Genomic DNA, 8,799 nt, shown 5'->3' with positions numbered 1-8,799 from the left:
TTTTTTTATCATCAACCTCACAGCTGATTTTTTAATATCTCCCCACATTTATTCTGCATAATGTCAACATTTCGCTTTGAAATCAATCCGTGCATATTTCATAAGGCTACTGTACGTCATGATGCCATAATGTCTGATGGCATGATACTACAAGGTCTGTGGGAGCAATTTGGACGATTACTGCCTCACAAAGTCCACATTTCCCTCCTTTGACAACCCTAAACAAGCCTTAGCGGACGGTTATGTGCCGCTTCCGTGGTTGTGGACAGACGGGAAAAAACAAATGGCCTAGCGGGTTTCTCGTATGGAAAGCAGGCAGGGCACAGTGGGGCTACAGTGACATTTTCCCCACATGCAAAATCATGCAAAAGGTAAATACTGAAGCGGAGGGATACAAACACTATTGCAGAACATGGCCGTCACCTCCGTCATGTCCTCTCTCGCAGAACGGCCCACTTCGACGACACCGCGCTCTGATTGGACGAGGGGCCCGCACGTCAGCTTCTGATTGGATCGCCGACGGGTCAATCACGGGCTAATGTCAATGACGTTGATCGTACACTGGGTACGCTGTATCGCCTGGGTGGACAGTATAGTTACTTCAACATTAAATGGAATAAAATGCCGCGGAGTTGTGTAAATAGAGACGTCGCTTCAGCGTAATTAATCAGTGCCCCTTAATTAACACGGGTCGCCTTCGGAGCCGTTGGCTGCTGGCCTATTTTCGGGTTTTATCAGCAATATTTCAGGGTAAGTGGAGTGATACATTTCCTTCCTGCGTCTTTTTTCCTCGCACAGGGAGCAAACCTGCTCGCTTTATTATTTAAATACAGCAAAGTAATAACCAACACCGAGCTGGTTTGTATTTTAAAGACGGAACAGGCGTGATTTGAGTACAAAATGTCCGTAATGTGGTTTAAAAGTAGTGCGTGTGTGCTCCAGCTCGCACAGTCGAGTTATATGGAGAGTGTAAGGAAGGTAATGGCTGTCGGTCGACTCGTAACTTGAAAATTGTGAAATGGCCTGTGTGGAGTAGCTCGTCCTCTGCTCTGAGGATCAACCCAGGTTGTGGTGTCTCGAAGGAGGCTTTTTCGGTTTGGTAAAATGGGCACACACGATTTTGACAGCAGTCTCAGCTCCCCAACCTGTCAAATTAGATCCTGTAGGGTACCTGTCTGCCGTTAGTGGGCCTACTCTGTCTCCAGACTCCCATCTGTCATGTTTGTAGGATACGGACGAGCTCTTGCTTCCACTTTATTTTTTAAGAATAAAGAATGTCATTTTAAGCTCATGAGGACTCCACATACCAGATCTAACATGGTCAGTAGTTTAATGACATTAACTACACATATAACAGACCTTTTGTTCAAAGCTCTTTATCCAGCTGCATTTCTTTTTTTACATCAGCCTCAGTAAAAAAAAATTACATTCTCAAGCACTGATTGTGTGTTTGTGCAGAGATTTTGGAGATTTCTTTTTCTTCTACAAAGGACACATATTATTAATGCTAATTCCAGAAGCGGTGATGCTGTTGACAGGCAAAAGGGCATCTGCATGGCCCCTTTTACTGTACCTTACATACCTTAAGAGCAATCCTTGTCAGGCTCAGTCAAATTAAGGCAATGATTATGGTTTATCTCAGGCTATATGTATTCAAAGGCTGGAAATCAGTGCCGTCCCAGGGTAGATACCATAGCTGCTGGGCTAGAAGTAGGCCAGTTTGACAGGGTGATACACCACTGTGTGCTGTCCCTGCAGATGGATTCATATTAACATCTGTAGGTGATCGAGAGCAGAGATGACACATTTCCAGCAGTATGTGTGTATTTAACTTGCTGCTGAATCATTGTTTTGTTTTGTTTTTTAAGTCAATGCTATGGATGGAACTATAAAAGATTTTATCATAGAATGGATAACAAAACATTCACAATAAGTTGACAGTGGTGAATTTTAGAGATAATTGTGAATATCCTCACATGAATTACTTGAAAAAAGCTGGCAAGTTCGCTGCAAAAAAGTCCTGTATTTGGATTCCTGATTGATTTTGATGGCTGAAGCTTGTCACCGTGACTCAATGCATTTCTTGCACAGTTTATCCCCCAAAAACAATATGTTTGTATGTTAATACTGCAGATTCCAAACTAACAACTCGCTGAGATGAGGATAAAAGCATTTATTTCTCCTTTATTTTTACAGGAAGACTGTATGATATATGAATTACTTATTTAATATTCTTTGATTGTTTTTCTTTAAAATAACAAGTGTGTCCTACCTGTGATACAATAAAGATAGTTATTTCCCAAAACAATTTAATGTTTAAGTGATTCCAGTTTGTTTTAGTATGATTTTTTTTCAGGTTTTTACATCGAAGTTGGACGAATATTTTCATGGTTATCGGAACATTAGTTAATGTATCGCAACTATGTTGGACAGGATAATCGTAACATGAAATTTCATATCATCCCATGCCTAGCCAAAGCTCAGATATCCAAGTCCCAAAATTTAATATTGTTTGCAAAGATTCCTAAGTCCCATTTCTCTACTCTTCTCACAGCAGCATCAACACATTGGCTGCCCAAAAGGACTGCTATCATCAACAACAAGTATTTTATTAAAAATGCTTAAAATAACAGTGTTGTTTAAACTTCCAGTTCCTATGGGTAGGTCTTTGAGCTGACAAAGCTGGGAGTGGTTGCCAAGATGAACAGTATTAAACCAACCGAGGGTTTCTCAAAGTCCACAGCAACAATTCCTTTAGACAGCTTGAATGATTAGCATCATTTGGTGTATGGGAATTCAATATTTTGTCTCTCTGGTCAAATAAAGCCTAACAGATATTTGTTTTAGCAACACGCATAGTTTTTAAAGTAAAAAATGGCGATTATTGAAGCTACTAATCTTCAGAAAATCAAAAGGGATGGACCAGCAAAGATGAGATTAGATGAAGATAGATTGAAATAGATGTATATAAACAGAAAGGAAATGTAAAACACTTTTTATACCTACACATGTACATATAAATGCAGTTGAGCAGTGTTCACTCCCAGTTTCAATCCTCTGTGTTGGTCAAAATACTGCAGGAATGTCTAGCAAGTTGTGATTCATTTAAATTCTTGTTACGGTAAATCTTGGAAATTGACTTCCGCTGAACTGCCCCCTTATGCAGGACAGTGATTATTATTCAAGGTTTTCTTTATCTGATCGATGGAAAAAAAACTGTCATTGCAATACTGGGATACAAAAAAAAATGCAGTTTTATTCACCATTTAACTTGAACAGCGCCACTCGGGAATCATTTATCATTCTAGAATAATTATGGTGTTTTTGTGTGGAGTGCATTTGATCAAACCACCAAACTAGGGCCTGCTTTGTTTGATGAATTGGTAAATCAATTGCGTGCCACTCACATGCAATAAACTCCCACTCTCCCAAGAACTCTTCAATCAGATTAAATTCTGTTTTATTAGACAGACTTCCCTTGTAGATTATTCATGGTAAATGCAAAGTTTTCCTTTTGTATCAAGCAGCATGACAGGTTTGAGTTGATCTGCCTTACTTGGTGGTGCACATCAATGGGCAAGTGCGTTGCAACTATTGCGCATGTCTGATATGATGTATTGGGCCGCTCAATGTGACATATTCACATAGTTTATCGTATTTCAGGTGGAGTAAGGGATTCTGGAGAAAGATGGTTTGAGTCTTGTTGGGTCTCTTTCCCAGGGCATCAAATACCAACAGTTTTGGTGAGTGATGCACTTCATCAGCAGTATCCGTGAATTGTTTTTAATATCAATAAGCACTAGAATTAAGTTGAACTAGAATTTATTGAAAAGCTTATTCAAAATCGATAGTGCGTAGCATTGAAAATTAGAGTTGGTTAATTAGTTGATTGACAGAAATGAAATCAAACTATATTTGATAATTAAGTCATTTTTTAAGCCGAAGTAACATTTATCATCTGATTTCTAAAACTCAAATGTGAGAATTTATTTTTTTTTTTTCCAGACATCTATGAAGGTAAACAGAATGTATTTTTGTGTTGAACCCACGATCGGGTAATAAAGATGCAACCTTGGAATCTGGGATGCTATGTTCTCACATTCTATTGACACAACAGTCAAGAAAATAATCAGCAGACTAATCGTTCATGAAAACAATAATTAGTTGCGGCTCTGATAGCGTGTAGTGCTGGTAGGTCACATGAATATATTAATCTCTCCTCACTACATGCTTCTTTTTATCGTCAGGTGTAAGGTTGATACAAATCAACTCTGTCCACGTTTTGGGGAGCTGAGATTGAGCCATTAAGACTGACCTAAACCCCTGTGTGTTTGAGGCTCTGACCATTTATCTCAGGGCTTTGGCACATTTCATTGGCTAGAGCATAATCCGCTAAAGGTCACAGCCACTAATTACACTACTCCAAAACAGACAGATGCCTACCCTGAGCTTGATTGTGCTTCCTCTCCTTCATCAGAAGAACATTCAAGGGTTGCATAACCAGCACTTGGATGATTTGAATAACATGTGCGTATCTCACTTTTCACCAGAGTCACCAAATTCCTTCCCTCTTAATGAGGCAAACCTTGTCCAGCCAAAAAACATTCATTATCCACCATTATACACCTCTATCTGGTCTTTTCTGATGTGTCTTTAGATTGACTCGTAAAATGTCTTTTCTTCCTCTGTGGCGCACCGTATGTCACCGAGCGAGCTTGGTTTGGCTGGATGCGATGGGCTCAGTATTAGCCAAGCGGCGACCTCATTATCTTTTGCGTCCAATCAGTCCTCCGGCCAGCTCCTAATTGAGCCATCAGCGCCTTAAGGGGGAAGAGGAGGGATGAACGTGTCAATTACAGTAATGAGGGGGCAGCCATGCAGAGGGCAGTCAGGGAGAGGAGGGCTAGACAGAAACCTTGCAGTGTAGCCTCATTCTGATCAGTTCACAGCTAATCAAAGATAAAATTGTGGCTTGATAGTGGCAGAGACTGTAAAGTCAGTAGGGAAGAGCGATTTTCATTTTCCCCACTAGCTCTGGGATATTTCTACATGTTGTTGTTGTAATTGTCTAGAGTTGGTGCCTCACAGTTAATGAAAGATATATGATGGTGTGAATACAGATATAATGAATGAAAACTCCATCTCAGCACAGCACAAACCACATCATGCATCATTAAATCTTTGGAGTATTGGGTTTGTTTTGTAGGCTGTCTGTATAAAATGTTGCTTGAATTAAGATAAGAACTGCTGTAGAAACATCTTGTGAAACATTTTTTTTTCTTGATTATGCTTTCGTTGTATCCAGAGGATACTGAAGCATTCTAGGGAGGGAATTTTTTTTTTTACATGAATTTCCCATATCAACAGTATGACAACACATTGAGTTGCTTATTTCAGCTAGTAGAAGCTATGATATAGTGTGGAAACAACTAGTCAATCGGCATAAAATGTATCTACAACTTATTAGTTAATCTTTCTAAATCAAGCAAATATGACAGTAAGATTGCTTTGTTCATGCAAAGCTGGCAAAAGTGAGTATTAGCAGTTTTTATTATCTGTTTACCTCATCTTCTCACTATTTTTTCTCAAACGATTTTATCAAAATGCTTGCAGGTTGTTATTATTATCGATTGACTAATTGTTTAAGCCCTTTTTATCACAGCAATCCAGATACAATAGGCTGACTTCCCAGGACATGCCATCACCAAATATTGTCATTAAAAGTATGAAAAAAAACAAGAGATGCACCGATCCAACTTTTCCTTTCCCAGTACTGATATCTCAACTCAGGATATATGCTAAAGAGTAATGACAGAGTACCAATTACCTCTTTTTTCCCCTCAAAATGAAAATCTGTGTACCTTCCTGGAATAGTTTTTATAGTATTTAGGATAACATTATGCCAGGGATTACTAAAGTGCCAAAAGCCTAGTTGGTGGACAGCTGCAGCTCAATGAATAGCGATAGTGAAGCCCGGAATTTCTATAATGATATTGTGGTAGAAATCAGACCCAAAAAGGTGAGTATCGGTGCTGATACTTATCTGGCATATCCAGTCCATGCAACCATGGTGAAAACTAGTTGGCGAGCAGGCAGAAAAATCTGACGTATTCGATTTAGTGGTCAATACAGATCCAACCCAATCTACAGAATAAATATTGACTATGTATGTTTCTAAAACCACCAATATTTTGAAACTTTAGCAACTTTATATTTCTATTTTATGTTGTCCCAACGCTGTGCTTATGATCGGGTTATATTTAGACACAAAAAACATTTGGCTGTGCTCAGGAAAAGATCACGTTTTGGTCGCTACAAACACGCCTCAAGTTATACAAAGATTGTGTTCAAAACAACCAGTCTTGTTACCACAAACACGACTGGAGATGCCCCAACTTCATCAAAACCTTCAGTTTGTTTTTTTTGCCACAACCACCGCTGGAAATCGTCTCGACGTCTCCCTTAAATGATCCAGTCGTGTCACACTTAACAATGTTGAAAAAACTGTGGTCACTGGCTTGGCAACCTTCTCACCTGTAACTCCACCACCTTCCCCTCCACTTCCTGATATGACCGTAATATCATAAATATGTAAAATGAATGTGATATGACACTTACTGTGGAACTGTCAGTATGTTATATGGACACATACAAATGGGTATGTGTCAGTGGTTCCCATTAACTGCCAACATTTTATCCTGGCGAGTGGGCTGACAGATCCTAGCTGAACCTAATATGCTGGATTTTATTACAGCTTCTGATTAATTCTCAAGCTGGACACTCTCTGAAGTGTTGAAATGTGGTTTGTGGAGGCCCCATGTGCACTCCACTGGCGTTTTCATTTTTTCCATCTGGCCTAACAACAATCCCCAGGAAAGCACGGACATGTAGGGTCAAGGCTGGAGGGAAAACTTAACACAATTGCCACTGAGCTGAGTCCATGTGTAAGAAGAAGAATGGGTTTTTAGGAACGGTGTTGGGACAGCTATATTCTAGAGTAATCAATTAATCTCTCTGTCAGTAAGATGACCATTATAATGTCCCAGAGCTCAAAATGTTCTCTTCAAAGTCTGTGTTTAATCAGTCCAAGAGACAAAGATGTTCAGGTTACTCTCACAAAGAAATGAAAAGCCGGAAACTGTCGCGTGAGAAGCTGAAACTAGGTAGCTTTCTTGCTTGAAAAATGACTGAAATGATTAATCAATTATTAAATAGCTGCCAGTTCCTCCTCCTTCTTTTTTACTTGACTGGCAATAAACCAACTATTCTTCTCAGCTCCAGGTAGCGCTTGATTTAATGCACCAGAGCAGCCACCCTAAATGTAAAGCATCAGCATCATACCTGAGTGCGTTTAATTAACTCTTGGAGCTGGAATTGTGCTTATTATATGATTGACTGTACAGCCGTACTGTAAACCTAAATCACAGTGGTGGATGTGTTTAAAGCTCTCCTCTTGGGAAGGATATGTGCAGCTGTTAGTGTTAATTTTGATTTATTATAATGAGATTAAATCACCAGTTGTAGATATACAGTCAGTTTCCCTTTGCTGCGTAGTGTTAACTGTGACATCAACATCATTATATCTTGACTAGCATTTGATTAATTGTAATTATCAATTATTAATAGTAATTGATTTGTTACTGCTGATATAGATGTATTTCTAAATGTACATCTGATTCACTAAGATTTTTAAATTATCTACACTTTTTGGAACAGTGAGTCATAGATGAATCAATTACCTGCTAACTTTTCAATGTATTTAGTTTGATTGATCATTTAGTCTTTTTTAGAATTAATTTTCTTAAGATTCCTGCAATTTGAATGTGAATATTTTCTGGTTACTTCACTCTGGTTTTTGTCCTTTACAAATGTTAAATGTTTAATTTTAAGTCAAAATTCTCTTGCTCCAGCTCCTGCTCCTTCTCCTTAAATGTGAATATTTCTGGTTGTACTCACCCCACTATGGCAAGAAACTGAATATTGTAAGGTTGTGGACAAATCAAAACATTATAAGACGTCATTTTGGGAATTGGGAACAGGACAGATTAACATTTTTACCCATTTTCTGGCATTTAATAGACCAACGAACTCATTGATTTATCGAGAAAATAATCCCAGAAAGTGTGTAACATGAGATAGTAAGCAGTTTCTTCGGTTTCAAATGTATATCTGTAACTCATGCAGAGGTAGCAGAGTTTGAAGGCTTTATTCATCATTTGCTCTTTATTCTCATTTCTCATTCATTACTCTCTGTCCTTCATGGTAGGGTGGATTTCAGGTTATGGCCGTTATAAAGAAAAGAAGCAGTGACTCAGCCTGCACACAAAGATGACTTGCCAACATCCAGCACTTCCTCCAAGGATGTGTGTGAAGCTGTTATATTCACTAATATGCCACCTCTGGTACCATACAGCTTTTTGACTGCAAATAAACACTTAACCTGTGCTGTGATCACACCCACGTGATTTAGCCTAGGATTGTTTCTCAACATCTGTGATTTGAAAAGAGTCTTTCAGTTGACAATGAGGCATTCAGTCAAAAATGTTTCGACATTTGTTTTTGTCTGACTCTAATTCAGGAACAAAAGCCATACAGATTTAGGGCCTCGTAGGGAAGACTTGACTTTTACTTTTGCCATTGAATAAGTTAAGCTCTCCAGCTGTCCATACTGAACCCTATTCACTGACGAGCCGTTTTTATGTAGAGCTGTTTTGATTTTCCTTCAATGAAAAATGTAATTGATTGTTTCAGCGCTGTCAGTGAAGGGACTAAAGTATCATGCGTGTGTGAAAAAAAGAT

General features: G+C 38.8%; 1 protein-coding gene across 6 annotated transcripts in view; it reads left to right on the top strand.

Moving 5' to 3' along the window:
- Positions 1-529: 529 nt before the first annotated feature.
- Positions 530-8,799, top strand: part of LOC115578659 (myocyte-specific enhancer factor 2D homolog) — a 30,766-nt gene continuing 22,496 nt past the window's right edge. For 5 of the 6 annotated variants that reach the window (XM_030411735.1, XM_030411732.1, XM_030411734.1 and 2 more), the window contains exon 1: positions 530-750. The gene's annotated coding sequence lies outside the window, so the exon portion shown is untranslated. Of the gene's footprint in view, positions 751-3,663; positions 3,744-8,799 lie in introns of all 6 variants that reach the window. The other variant, XM_030411731.1, reaches the window with a different exon arrangement.

The sequence above is a fragment of the Sparus aurata genome, chromosome 3 (assembly GCF_900880675.1).
Source record: "Sparus aurata chromosome 3, fSpaAur1.1, whole genome shotgun sequence".
NCBI lineage: Eukaryota > Metazoa > Chordata > Actinopteri > Spariformes > Sparidae > Sparus > Sparus aurata.
This window is presented reverse-complemented; position numbering and strand designations above follow the sequence as displayed.